This window comes from Mustela lutreola, chromosome 13, assembly GCF_030435805.1.
Source record: "Mustela lutreola isolate mMusLut2 chromosome 13, mMusLut2.pri, whole genome shotgun sequence".
Classification (NCBI taxonomy): domain Eukaryota; kingdom Metazoa; phylum Chordata; class Mammalia; order Carnivora; family Mustelidae; genus Mustela; species Mustela lutreola.
In genome coordinates this window covers 54,146,948-54,161,300 of record NC_081302.1, presented here as the reverse complement: position 1 = coordinate 54,161,300, position 14,353 = coordinate 54,146,948, and the positions used below count along the sequence as shown (strand labels likewise).

At 41.3% G+C, this 14,353-nt stretch overlaps 1 protein-coding gene across 5 annotated transcripts in view; it reads right to left on the bottom strand.

The window, feature by feature from the left end:
* Positions 1-7,283, bottom strand: part of AKAP11 (A-kinase anchoring protein 11) — a 49,377-nt gene extending 42,094 nt beyond the window's left edge. For 3 of the 5 annotated variants that reach the window (XM_059143817.1, XM_059143821.1, XM_059143818.1), the window contains exon 1: positions 6,575-6,700. The gene's annotated coding sequence lies outside the window, so the exon portion shown is untranslated. Of the gene's footprint in view, positions 1-6,574; positions 6,703-7,161 lie in introns of those variants that run through there. The other 2 variants (XM_059143819.1, XM_059143822.1) reach the window with 2 other exon arrangements.
* Positions 7,284-14,353: the final 7,070 nt, after the last annotated feature.

The following is a 14,353-nucleotide window of genomic DNA, read 5'->3' as shown; positions in this document are numbered from 1 at the left end:
TTACCAGTGGAGGAGAAAAATATGACCCATAACCAGGAAGAAAAACATCATTAAGTACAGATCCAGAAATGACAAAGATGATGGAATGAACAGAAAAGATGTTAAAACTATATTACAAATATGTTCCGTATACTCAAGCAAGAAGAAAACACAGTCATAAGGAGAGAAACAGAAAATATGAGGGCCAGACCAAACTTCTAGAGATAAAAATAAATCTAAAATAAAATACATACTGGGTACAATCAACAGCAGATTAGACAGCAGCAAGAGAATGTGAACTTAAAAGATGTAACAATAGAAGCTATCCAGAATGAAGCACAGAGAGAAGAAACCCACAAACAAAGCAGCCTCAGTGATTGTGAAAAGTAATTGGAATCCCCAAAAATGAGGGGGAGAGGAGCACTGCATGAAAACAAAATGGCTCAGAATTTCCAGAAGTTGATGAAAACCGTAAACTGACAGATGCAAGGGACATCAACAAACCCTAAAAAAGTAAACAAAAAGAAAACCACACCAAGGTACATCATAACACAGTTTCTGCAAACTAGTGACAGAAAAACCTTAAAAGAAACAAGAGAGAAAAGTAGACATCACATACAAAGGAACAAAGAAAGACAACAGACTTCTTGGCAGAAACTATGCTGGGCCATAAATAATTGAGCAACAGCTCAAAAAAGTGTCAACTTAATGGGGTGTCTGGGTGGCTCAGTCAGTTGAGTGTCCTGCTCTTGATTTCGGCTCAAGTCATGGGTTAGATTTCATCTAGGGTCCTGGCCCACATAGGGCTCTGTGCTCAGCAGGGAGTCTGCTTGAGGCTTTCTCTCTCCCTCTCTTCTATCCCTCCCCTCGCTCGTGCATGTGTTCTCTTTCTCTCTCTCTCAAATAAGTAATTTTTTTTAAAAAATTGTCATCTGAGATATCTATACCCAATGAGAATATCTTTCAAAAATCAAAGAAAAATAAGTTTATTTAAATGAAAAAAGCTGTGAGAATTCATCACCAGCCAACCACCACTAGAATAATAGGCAAGAGAAAAACAACACCAGATGGATGTCTGAACCTAAACAAGGAATTTAGAATGCTTGAAAGGGTAAATATGAGGGTAATACAAAAGATATTTTATAGAGATATTTTCTCCTTATTTATCTATTTAAAAAATAACTATTTAAACCAAAATAATAACAGCATATAATGGGGTTTACAACATACACAAGTAAAAGGCATGACAAAATAAAGCACACAATGTGGTGGGCTAGAGTTTTAAAAAATGCTGTTCCTACAGTATACAAAAAAATGATATTTATAAGTTAAAGTTATCTCATAAACCCTAGAGCAACCATTGAAAAAAAAACAAAACAAAACCAGAATAATACCTCATAGGAAAACAGTGGCACAAAGGTGATGCTATCTCCCGTTTCTGCAAAATCAGGAAGCTAAGGCTCATCTTCACAGACTGTTATAAGAATGCAATTACATAATATATGTACAAACAGGACCTGATAAAGCAGGAATTGATACAGCAGGAATTCAAATGTTTGCTTCTTGCTTAGGAAGAGACTTGCCGTTTGACATAAAATCTAAAAATACCACAGCTAACAGTTATTAGTTTTCTCTCAAAACAATAATCAATCATAAAAAAAGACTAATTTGTTTATGACCTAAATGATTACCTATTAAGATCCTTGCTTCTCTAGTTTCATATATATCAACAATAAATACAGCTTTAAAAAAAAGAAAAAACCCTAAAATCTTCAGGCTGTGCTTTTCAAAGTGAATACATGGCTTAGAAGTTTAAGTAATATTGTTAATCTTCTATTAAATCCCCAAGTACAAGATTATTTTAACAAAAAATATGTTCAGAATTTTAACCCAGGAAAACATCTCTTTATCAGTGGCATCTACGACATTATAAATCAAAGAATATACTGTTGAAAAGACATTTAAGTAGCTCCTGCAAATAGTAATAAAGCTCTACCCTACTCTGCCAGCAGCAGGAATGAGTGAATGGGTCTGCTTTGCCAGTGGTCCAGTGCTTGGTACCTATGAGGCATTCCTAAAAGCCTATGCAAAACCTATTAACTGATGGGATATATAAAGCATAAAAAAGAAAGAAGAGTGTGAAAGATAATTTTGAGGTTTCAAGCTTGGGGAGCTGGAAGAAAAGTGGAGCCTTTGCCAATTACAGGGTAATTGAAGATAGCGTTTAATGTTAACGTAGTATCAAAAGGCACCTAAAATACATACATTTAGTTGGATGTGGTCAGAGCTACAGTTGTTATTCTAGGAACCATCTATACATACAGAACTTGAACGCTGATCCTACAGACTAGGAAAGAACAGAAGATCAAGAAAATGTAAGAGGACAACCATGATAAAGGGTTGCTGGGCAGGTAAGCAAATACCACAAATATAGGGCAGCTGGAAAAGCAGGAAAAGTAGAGATTAAAAGATTTAGTATCACTGGAAACAAGAAATAGTTTTATGTCTGGAATGGTCAGTATTAAACTCCCAAACTCCTAAGGGTAGAGATGATATTCTTCCATCTCTGAATGCTGCAGGAATCTCAATCACAGGACACAGTCAGTAGAAGTAACACCACATCATTATACTGTGCCAGTCAGGCACTGCTTAATTGCTGTTAAACAGAATTCACGTTTTTTTTTAAGATTTTTTTTTTATTTGAGAGAGAGAGAGAGAGACATCACAAGTAGGCAGAGAAGCAAAAGGAAAAAGCAAAGGAAAAAGACTGAATAAGCAGCCACTATGTGCTTCAAAATAACTTTAAGGTATTTGACTCTTCACCGCTGAGCAGAGAGCCTGATGAGGGGCTCAATCCCAGGACCCTGAGATCATGACCTGAGTTGAAGACAGAGGCTTAACCAACTGAGCCACCCAGGCACCCCCAGAATTCACATTTCTCACAACAGAAGTTGGTGTTGTTACACCCATCTTACATATAAAGAGACTGAGGCACAAAATGCTTACATAATTCACCTTAACTTACAAACCTAGAATATTCTGTCTTGAAGGAGATCATTACCGAAAGCACGTTCAGTGTAGTACGGGGGGGGGGGGGGGGGGGGGACTCAAACGGCAGGATGTTAAAGTACACCAGAGTACATTAGAGTACAAAGTACATTTCCTCCCTGTCTGTCCCCTCTGTTAGGAACTTGCAGTAAGTTCCCAGTCTAAAAAAGTACAAACTGGGGGCACCTGGGTGGCTCAGTCGGTTAAGTGGTTAAGTGTCTACCTTCCGCTCAGGTCAAGATGCTGGGCTCCCTGCTAAGCAGGGAGTCGGCTTCTCCCTCTGTCCTTGCACCCCACTGGCGTTCTCTCAACTCACTCTGCTTTCTCTCTCAAATAAATAACTTCTTTTTAATCTTAAAAGAAAAGTACAAACTGAGGCACACCTATACCTCTTTCTCATCCATTTTCCCATTCCCATCTTCCTCCATCCTCAGCCACAGGGACCACACTAGTTGATACCTGGGCCAAGGACTATCTTTTCAGAAATTCAGAATGAAGATATGGAGACACCTGTTGAGAAGCATGCTGCAAACACAAAGTGAGCTGCCACCACAGCAAAGCAAAGTTTCATGCAAACCGAAGTCAGAGGGAGGTAAGAACCAAGAGCTTTAAAGAGAGCCAATTTAAAAGAAATTGGAACAGATAGAGTCCAGAGTAGCAGAGACAAGACCATGGGCTCCCATAGTTACTGGAACAGTAACTAACTGCCTAGAAATTTTTCTAGTTCCCAGGATCCTGAGCTGGACTTCATGCAATGGACTTCAGAGGCAGTCCTCCGACTATTATGACAAATGCTTTTTTTAAACTAAGTTCATTCAAATGGATTTCTGACTCTTGCAGCCAAATAATCTTAAAGCCATTAAAAGAGGTCAAAGGAAAAAGACTGAATAAGCAGCCACTATGTGCTTCAAAATAACTTTAAGGTATTTGACTCTTCACCATCAGGGGTGAGGAAATGGAGGCTCATCTAAATTAAGTAGTAGTCTGCCTTACTCCAAAGCCCAAACTCTATATTTTGCCTCATTTTCATTCAAGTTACATCCCATCTATTCCAGACGACCATGCCACTTAATTTTTTTCTCATGAAACATTCTCAGAATAAATGTTAACTTTTCACCTTTTAACCTGTTCAGCCTCTATACACTTCAACCACCTTTACTCTATTTGGTAAGTATTTAACAATAAAATGACGTTGTATATGCAAATATGAGCAGCAGAATAAAGACATTCAGATCCTTTTAGTCTGTTTCGAAACTGATAGAGTATTTTTCTTTCCTTTCCCTACCTTACCAGTTGATACACCCTTAAGTCAAGCTGAAACTAAGTGTAGCTCTTTTCCTGACCTGTCCCACCTTTCCTCCCTCCAAGTGGTTGACGTTATTACTAAAGTGCAGGCCACCTAACAGAAAAAGAATACATTCGGCTTAGCTAAATAATTATCCTACTTAAAACTATTTCATTACTTTTCTTGTTTAAAGATTTTATTTTTAAGAAATTTCTACACCCAATGTGGGGCTCAAACTTACAATCCCAAAATCAAGAGTCATATGCTCCACCAACTGAGCCAGCGAGGCACCCCCCCTTCAATTATTTTTCAAAAGCAAGACAAAACCGACAAATATCTACATGCTAAAAGCTTGAAATCCTTACCAAAAGGCTATAATATAAGACTAACAAAAAATTCTATTTTGCTCTCCCTGAAAATCAGTTTGCCAAGATGGAATGGTAGGGAACTTTTAAAATCTAGACCAGTCTCTTTTGCCCATTCTCAAAAAGATATTCCCTAAGTTTTCCACATTTTCTTCGAGAATGTAACAGAACTCCACTGCCTATTTAAATAAGTGGAAATTTCCCTAAAAATGACGTATAGTGTAACATCTGGCTTGATTTCTTTTACAAGATAGTAAATTTCTGGAATTAAAAAAAAAATTTTTAATGTACTATCCTTCTGCTAGCCTCTAAAGGTAAAGGAGGATTTATTTATTTATTTATTTATTTATTTATTAAGATTCTAGATTTATCCTAGAATTTAGAAACTAAAGAAGCTCTTACAGTGGGTTCAGGGTCTTCGGCAAGTCCCCTATCCTCAACAACTCAGAAATATCACTTGCCTAGAAGTATACTTCTAGGCCCTTAGAAATACTGCAGTTATCGGGGTACATCCACTAATCACTAGTTACCAATTCAGCCTGGGAATCCATTTGTTCTGACTGCCTTACATTCTTTGATCTCTCATAAATTGCTCTGCTACTCACAGCCACAACTAACAGTGAAATTCACTGTCAACCCTGGGTATTTCTGCCAGAAGGAACACAAGAAAGTAAGAAAAACCATGGTACTACTCAAAAAAGGTAACCAGATGTTTAAAAGGGTTCATTAAAATGCACTATTTTAACTGACACTATTCATGCCAGGAACTGTGTTGCCAATTACTCTAAAATCACAAACAAGACATTAAAACAATCCTTGCATTACTGAGTACCTTATATTTTGAGTACTCTGTACGTTCTGAGTATCTCCAGACATGCCAAAATCAGTGTCAGTCAATATAACTATAACATCCCTCACACGGTGGGAAGAAGCCAAGAAAACCTTACACGTTTTGCGAGGGACTGAATAATTACAAGGCTGAAAAGAGAACTAGAATTTTTAACTCTGGTTTTTGCACTAAAGCCATTAGGTACGTGTCAACTGTATTTCTTGGCCTGAAATTTTCTTAACATCTTAAGCCTAAACCACTTCCAGTTTAGTAAGATTTTGGAAGAGACGGAAAGCAGAATTGCTACCAAGCTATACCACTGCCATGGTTTAGACTCCACTACCATTGCCATTTTACGAACGTGTTTAATACTTCGGTCACATCCACTATTTTCGTGCAAAGCAGAGTAGGTGCCTGGTATGATAAAAGTATACCCAATCCATTCAGGATATGGATGGCCAGCATTTAACCATTAACAACAAACAGCCCCAGAGAAAATGTGACAGCAAATCCAAACACCAACATTCCGAGGAGCTCTGCTTGACGCCTTCCGTTTCTGTCTCAAGATTTGGGTTGCGCCTGGTTCCACGGCTCTGGGGTTCTGACAGCGAAGGATGCTGCTCGGGGACAAAGTGCAACGTCCTCCTCCGGCATAAGCTCCGGTGCGCGCACCACCAACACAAACTAAGCACACGCTCCGCGACGCACCGAAGATACCCGGCTCTGAAGACCGTCCTGGGGATGGGAACTGAGCTTGTCATTCAAAGGGGCCGCAACTCCGCCACCACACTCTGGACCCCAAGGGACCCGTCTCGAGCCCGAGGACACCCCCTCCCCCCAGGCCCGGTGCTGCGGGCTTCCTTCCACCGTCCAGCTCCTGCCGCCCTCCTCCCACCCCCGAGCCAAAGCGCAGCTCTGGGCAGCCCCGAAATCAGAGCAGGGACTGCGGGCCGGCGGAGAGGCTGGGGCACCAGGGGACCGACCGCTCCACCGACCGCGGCCCCGCACCACGCCGCCACCCCGGCCAACGCGCGGCTTATGCTGCGGGCGGATCCGCAGCCGCCTCACCTGGGGGCCGCAGGCTCCGCAGCTCACAGGCATATCACCGGCCCGCAACGACCAGTCGCGCGAGCCGCTGAGCAGGCGGGCGCCCCCTCCCGCACCGGCCCCCGGCCCTCCCCCCCCTCCCCTCCCCGCGGCCCGCCCCCAGACTGCCCACCCCCGGCTTCCGCCGCCGCAGTTCCAGTCAGCACCACCACCTAGTCCCCACGCCTCCCACTCACTCTCGCGAGAAGTTGCGGCACATCTCGCGAGAAGAACTCTGTGACCAAGCCCGCGCAAAAGTGGGTGGGCTTTTAAAAAATGAAAGGAGCAGGAAAAACCTTCCCACGTGCTCTGGGGCAGCTAGCGGATCGGCCCCGCGCGTCACGTGACGGGCAGCCGGCCTCTCTATTGGCCAGAATCTGCTCAGCCGTGGGAGCTTTAAACGCCTGGCTGACCTACGAACCTGCGGCGAACGTCTTGCGCGCTTCCTGATCCGTTACCTTGGAAACGGTTTAACCCTTTCCTCTGGCAAAATATCCAAGCGTTGGCTGGCCCGGCAGGTTTGGTTTCAGGCCCTATCTCCTTTCTTTCTTTGGACCCCTTGGTCTTACCGCCTGGGGTCTGCTGGGCTTCTTCGCCACAGGCTAGCTTTGCTGTCTTCCGACTGCCAGGGCTCTTTCCAAAGCGGCAGGCCCGTCAGATCTGACGGCCCAAGGAAGGCTCATCCTTTGGGGTAGCTCCGCCCCTTCTCCCCAGCATCTCTAGGGAGGACCACTCACAGCGCACCAGGCCGACCGCCCCATCCAAACCTCAACAATTAGCATCAAGGGATCTCCGGGCCCTAGTGCTCACCCTTACCAATTCACGCGGTATTGCAATCAGGAAGTAAAGTATTGGTCATGGAGAAACCAAGCCCCAGACGATAAGCTAATGTGTGATTATTTACATTTAGAATCGTAAGGCCTAACCCAATCAAGGTGTACAGTCTCCCCACGGACATCTAGTCAAGGGTGGAAATACCCGATAGATGAGAAAGACCTTTTGAAGTTTATCCTCATTATGAGTTTTGTACTGTTTGGGGGGGAGGGGGGCAGGGAACAACGGGTGCATTCGTACGTTCACGTCTTCATTCAACAAATTTTTGTTGAGCTGCTACAAATGTTAGACACTACTCCAGGCCGTCGATTGAGCAGTGATGATGACAAGTGAGTCTAGGTTCTAGAGTGCTTATGGGGAGGAGGGGTGAAAGAAGAAATGTTTGTTGGCGTCAAGCTCAATGCAAGGAAAATACAGTAAATGATGCGATAGTGATTGTGATTGGGTGGCTGCTTGAGGGGCGGAACTTTGGGGGAGATACTTAGGGAGTGATTTGCATAACAGGCTTGCAAACCTCAGAGGGAAGGGCATCCCAGGCAAAGGAAACAGCTAAGTCAGAGGCCTTAAATTGGCTTGGAAGGGGAAAATATGAGACAGTTAAGAAGAAACAAACCTGGAGAAGAAAACAAACATGGGCCACAGCCTGCAAGACTTTGTAAGCTAAGAAAGTAATAGTTGGGAATTTAAATGCAGGGGAAATCTTCGGAAAATTCTGAAGAGGGAAGAGACATCTACGCTTTACCCTTTTGTGTTTAAAGCTCTCCCCTGCAGAAAATTGATTTTAAGAAGGTCACAGAGGAAGCAAAGAGATTAAGATTTATAGTCCAAGAGAGCCAAAATCCTGAAAGGCTTAATTTCCAATGACCTTGACATTGCTTTTCTAGAATCCATTAGGTCAGAGCCCTGGTGATGTTTGCTCCCTTTTGTTAAAAACATCTGGATACATCTTCAGGTACTGCTATTTAATTACAGTAAGAGAGATAAATGGAAATTTTTTTGTTACTTGGGAGAATGAACTTCCCAAAAGGAAAGTCACCTTTGATTTTTTCCCTCCACATACACCACTCAGATAACCACCTCTTCTGTCTATTCCCAAAGTTGGTTCTAGAGGAAAAAAAAAAAAAACAACATAAAGTGATGTTCAGTGCAGATATTTATTTCTAAGTATAAAATTTTAAAAGACAGAGGTTGAAGGCTAGAAAACTGAAAATGTCTCCCTACAAGAAACAGAAATCAGGGGACAAATTCCAACTGGAAGACCTCTCATTAACTGGTAAAGCAACCAAATCAAGGTTCCTTATCATTCCTGAGTGTCAGATTCCTCATACATAAAACAAGACAATTTAACTAGCCTACACATGGAGTGGTTAAGCTTGAATTACACTTTGGCATGCAGGCACCAGTAAGACGGAAGCTGGAAAGGGAAATGAAATTTTTGTAAAATCTGAGAGTCAGCAGCACAAGCCAAATGAAATTGGATGTGCCTGCGCTTGCACACACACACACACACACACACACACACACGTACACACCAGCTGAGGAACTATGAGACTGGTTAATACAGATACCAGGAATGCTTCCCTAAGAAACCTTGGCCCTTTCAAAGTGTGAAAACGGAAGCATTGCCACCTGCTCAACCTCATATTCCCTGTAGCTATTTTGAATCTAAGTAGTATTTAATAAATAATGGTTCACATATTCCCCATCAAGATTGAAGAAATAGAAAATAATTCAAGGATCGGAGGTAACATTTTAAAGTTAAGCTAACATTTTAATTCTAATGAAAATAAGATTTCAAGAAACATTTTGGGGTTACTTTTCAAAAGGAAAAATGCTAAAAAGAGAAAAGGCATTATTTTAGCAAATTAAGACCTTTTTTTTTAATGCTGAAAAAAATGGGAGTGCTCTTTTCAGTTCTGTTTGCAGTCCTCATAATGATTAACCGAAACAGCTGCTTGGTACTGCTAATTTAGATGAACAATGGGCTCAATTCTATCATTCTAACATGTATTAATAGAGCCATAAATCCTCCCAACTCACCCTAGCAAGACAGTCATTGTGGTGTCTTTTGTAACTACAATTATTTGGAGTACAATGAATATGAAGCAAGAGAAATTTAGGATTGAAATGCATTTCTACAGATGTCCCTAGTGCCTGGATTCTCTTTAAAATTACTTTCTGTTTTAACAGCTTTATTGAGATATAATCCACATACCATATAATTCACCATTTTTAAAGTGGGCAATTCAATATGTTTTGGTATATTCCTGGAGTTGTGCAATCATCACAAAAATTTAATTTTAGAATAGTTTTGTTTCCCCTAAAAGAAACTCCATACCTATTAGCAGTCAATCCCCCACCTCACACCCAGCCCTGAGCAACCACTAATCTACTTTATGTCTATACATTTGCTTATTCTGGACATTTCATATATATGGAATTACACAACATGTAGTCATTGGTGTCTCCATTCACTTAGCATAATGTTTTCAAGGGTCATGCATATAGCTTATGTCAGTATTTCATTTCTTCTTATTGCCAAATGATGATGCCATTGTATAGGTAACGTGCGTTTTATTTATCCTTTTATCCATTAATAGACCTGTGGATTGTTTCCATTTTTTGGCTATTATGAATAATGCTGCTTTGAGCATTTGTATACAAGCTTTGTGGGGATGTTGATCATTCTTTTTTAATACTTGAAAATAAAATTTATCTAGTTTACAAAATCCATATTTCCTTTCCCAGCACAGTTACTTCGCTCCTAGCTTTGTCTTTCGTGCCTGCTATTTGAAGTACGTGCTCTCTCCCCACAGGGCTGGCATTTCTTCTTGGGAAGCTCCTATCTGACAGTGTCACTCCTGTTTAAAAAACTTAGGTGGTGTCTTATGATTCCAACTGTGATCTACATTACTCTATTCTGCTATTAGTTCTCCCTCTCAGAAAGTCTTTCTTTCACTTTCTCAAAATAGGGCCAGACCCTCTCTGCTTTGGAGCCTTTCCAGGAGGTTTTCCTTCAGCATCAGTGTCTTCCTCTGTCTACCCCTTGAGCCTCTGGATGCCTGTGTCTCCTTCAGCATTCAGCTGTATTCTCTTTTCCTTAAGAACTCTTGTCCTAAATCCCCAGACTAGGTAAGCTCTTCCCCATCTGGACTCTACTTTTTCTTCAATGCATTTATCAGCTTATAATGATCTTTATTTGATTGATTATTTGGTCTTTCCCTATTCTTTTCCCTCATAGAATCCATGAGCAGGAACTGATGAGGGAGCAGGAGGCTGGCTGAGGACAAAGCAAGAGCTGGCGCCTTGCACCCCCCCCCCCCTTCCATCCGCTCCCCTCCATAGGTGTAGCATTCCTCAGGCACCCCTGACTGCCATAAAATGATAAATAGTTAACTTGCTAAGATCACAATCCTACAAGACAGGAGTCTCCCTTGGTTTGCAAATATCCTTGAGATTTACAAACAAAGAAGTTACCTTATCAATAGCCCAAATTCCAAAGACACAGAACTCAGTTTCTCAAGCCTAATGTCATCCTCCCCTCCATAAAAACCGAAGGAGGCGGAGGTAGAAGGAAAAGCAAATAAAGTTAAATTTCTTCTAAACCTAAATCTCATTAACAAGGATGTTTGATGGCAGGAATGTAACATTCCACCAGGAGACTCTCAATTGTCTTTACTTTTTTTTTTTTTTTTTTTTTTTTTTTAATTTTATTTATTTTATTTGACAGAGAGAGAGATCACAAGTAGGCAGAGAGGCAAGCAGAGACAGAGGGGGAAGCAGGTTCCCTGCTGAGCAGAAAGCCCGATGCGGGGCTCGATCCCAGGACCCTGAGATCATGACCTGAGCCGAAGGCAGCAGCTTAATCCACTGAGCCACCCAGGCGCCCCAATTGTCTTTACTTAATAGTAACTAAGCCTTCAATATCCTGATAGTATTCTTTGCCCCAATAACCCTTTGTCCTCACCTACCCAACTCCTGCGTATATAACCAACCACCCCTCACAACCCGGGGGGGGGGGGGGCAGCCGCATCTCTGCCTGCCCACGGGCCCTGTCCCCGTGCTCTAATAAATCACCTTTTGCACCAACGACGTCTTAAGAATTCTTTCTTTAGTCGTCGGCTCCGAACCTCCTCACCCCACCGAACCTGACTTAGGTTTTGGGACTTCATCAGAACCACATCTGTTTTTACTTCCACATGCCTGGCACATAGTGTTATTAGTTACTTAATAGCTGTTTGTTGGAAGGAAGGAAAGAAGGAAGGAGGAATGGAAGGAAAGGAAAAAAAGAAAAGAGGAAGGGAGGTATCCTCATAGCTTACTCCATGTTCTATTTTTCTCTCCCTTGCTAAGCAGTTCAAATAAATTTCTAGGCCCAAGATGGCACTGCTCATGCCCAGGGTACCACCTCGGCAAACCAAAACTTAAATAACTTTCCTGTCTATGTAAATGTTCCACAAGACCAAAATGACAGTATATCTGGTCAGCCAAGCCCCCAGACAAAGCCAACTCTGGGCTCTATCCTTATTTCTTTGTTCTTTCTCAGCTCCGAACAAAGTTGACTATGTGGCCCCAGCCAGTAAGATATTTTCTATTTTTCTTGTTCTTGTCCTTGTTTGTTTGTTTGTTTGTTTCCCTTCATTCTAGAAAAGCTTCCTGATTTCTGCCCCACTTCGCAGCTCTGGAGACGGTCCACTTAATGAAGTGGGAAAGAAAGTTTCTTTATATCACCTAAATTATTTCCTTTAATCATTTTCTAACCTTAGGAATCTTCAGTAAAGTCTTGATAAATCTTATAAATCAAATCTGCTCTGTGGCAAGGGGGTTTAATGGCAGGCCTGTTCTATGCCTGGGATGGTGTAGGAGCCCGTGCTCTCTACAGAAGGGTGTGTGGAGAGAGAAAAAACAGTGGTGTACTAGGGAGCCAAGGCACCAGTGTGACAAGTCAGAGAACACAGGCTCTGTCTAAGTGCACCTAAAACTGTGCTGGGGAACATCTCACATGTCCCCAGGGAACATTTTAGTGAGCTAATTTCTAGTAATCAAGTTGGTAGTATCTCCTCCAAAGTAATTTTGCTATTTAATAGAAATGTTACTTTCATTTGTTTACATAGTCTAATGGAGCCAAGACACTTGGGTTATATACCCATGAAAGAATTATGAATGTTCTGTTTGAACAGCAAGTTTGAATGATTTGTTCTAGATCATGTTGGAGCACTAAATGCCATAGTTCAGACTAAAATTAGCTGGTTGTCTGGTTCTACCTATCAGTGGAACTAAGCATGCTACACAAAGCTAGCCTTTCGGCTTAATCCCCCCTAATGACCTTTCGACTACAAAGGCAGGCATCATCTTTCCCCAGGAGCTTTACACAAGCAATCTCTGACAGCCAGAAGCAGATTCCATGTCGCTTCCTGTTGGAAAACTTGAGTCTCCCTTTGCCCCTCTCGCTGAATTCCTGTTTCCTGCCTGAGTGATGGCCCCAGCTGGCAGTTCTTGTAAGAGAGGGAAGTGGAGTCTTTTTGTCACAATGCTCAGTTTTTGGATTTTGGTTTTTTCTTTTGTGATGATAAATCCATACACACTCCTGCTGCAGAACGAGGGGCAATACAGGAAAAGATAATGGGGCAGACCACCTTTTTTGGAGGATGCTTACATTATTTAATAAGCTAATGTAAAACATTCTGAAAGTGGAAAAATGTGGACATTATAATTTCATTAGTCATTTAATCATGTAAAAATGCTTTTTAAATGTAAAAGATAAGTTATCTCATAATGCCTTCGTCTTAAAAGTATGTATATTATAGTGGGGTCTGATATTCTTCCTAACTTCCTAACATACTTTACCAAATTCTTTTGTAGTGAATCTCTTGAAGGACAAAAGCATATCTCAACCATTATAACATGATATGAAGTGATGGTTTCATATATCGCAGGTCTTCATTAAATGCCCAGTGACTTCTAAAATCACAACTATAGTTATTAGCAAATAGTACAGATGATAATTCAGAAGTGCCACTCCAAATTAAAGACTTCTGAATTAGCAAAATAAATTTGAATGCTTTTTAAATTCATGCTCAAATAGAACAAGTCTTCTGATTTAAATCATCATAGTCATAGCTAAAATTACTGACTTAACTTCCAATAAGTAAAATACAGATGTGCTGTATTTTAAGAAAATGTAATATATTATTGTCTGAAATTCAGAAACAATCATGCATAAATGTAATTACTTCACAAAAGAGTCCTAATGATATCACTGTCCTACTGACTTCAAATTGTTGGTACAGGGCGCCTGGGTGGCTCAGTGGGTTAAGCCACTGCCTTCGGCTCAGGTCATGATCTCAGAGTCCTGGGTTCGAGTCCCGCATCGGGCTCTCTGCTCAGCAGAGAGCCTGCTTCCCTCTCTCTCTCTCTGCCTGCCTCTCCATCTACTTGTGATTTCTCTCTGTCAAATAAATAAATAAAATCTTAGCCTTCAGCTCAGGTCATGATTTGAGGGTCCTAGGATCGAGCCCTGCGTTGGGTTCCCTGCACAGTGGGGAATCTTCTCCTTCTCCCACTCCCCCTGCTTGTATTCCCTCTCTTACTGTCTCTTTGTGTCAAATAAATAAATAAAATCTAAAAAACAAAACAAAATAAGAAGAAGCACAAAGTTTTATAAAAAAGCTTATGTTATAGGGTGCCTGTGACCTGTAGTTGGAGGAGTTGTGACTCTTTCACTCATGACCCAGAAGTCCTTAGTTCAAGCCCTATATTGGGTGTAGAGATCACTTAAATAAATTTTAAAAAAAACAAACAAACTTATGTTGCAGACATTTCTAATTCAAAGAAGCAGAAATGTAATTGAACATTTCAAAAGCCTTTAATATAAGTAAATTGTAACTGCTTTAATTGACAAAAAAATATTATACACAACTTCAGAGA